Below are 471 nucleotides of genomic sequence, written 5' to 3'. Positions count from 1 at the left end.
AAATCTGGGGAGTGGGGGGCGACCCGGGGCGCCCCTCCGCACCCAGCCCGACGCGGGGCTGGACGCAGCACAGAGGTAACATAAACGGCAGCACGTGGAGTTAGGGCGTTATTAATTTATTTCTATAAATCATCAACAGAAAGATACACAAAGAGTCGCGATTAGGTTGAAAAGGCGGCTGGGCCCGCGGCCCGGGCGGGCGTTTGACACCTGCGCCGCGAGCACAATGGCCGCGCGCGCTTCTCCGGAGCCGTGGAGTTACCGGGCGCAGGAACCCGGAATATTTCCAAATGTTAAAAAGGGAACCAGTTCTCTGAGCTCTTCCCAGTGACTATCTGTAAATCCCGGGGGCAGAAAGCTGGAAAGGTGTAACTACGCCATCTTACCCCAGACTCTAGTCCTTCAGTGCGGGCTTACAGGTTTGCTGCAGTTCATGGGGTGTTCGGGGGCTTTTGTTTTTAAACCTTCCCA

The 471-nt window shown here is 56.3% G+C and overlaps 1 protein-coding gene across 6 annotated transcripts in view; it reads left to right on the top strand.

Moving 5' to 3' along the window:
• HNF1B (HNF1 homeobox B) overlaps positions 1–471 on the top strand; it is a 52179-nt gene that overhangs the window by 3438 nt on the left and 48270 nt on the right. The gene's annotated exons all lie outside the window — the stretch shown is intronic.

Source organism: Myotis davidii, unplaced genomic scaffold (assembly GCF_000327345.1).
Source record: "Myotis davidii unplaced genomic scaffold, ASM32734v1 scaffold993, whole genome shotgun sequence".
NCBI classification, from domain to species: Eukaryota; Metazoa; Chordata; class Mammalia; order Chiroptera; family Vespertilionidae; genus Myotis; species Myotis davidii.
Note: the sequence above shows the minus strand (reverse complement) of the source record. Positions and strands in the feature narration are given on the sequence as shown.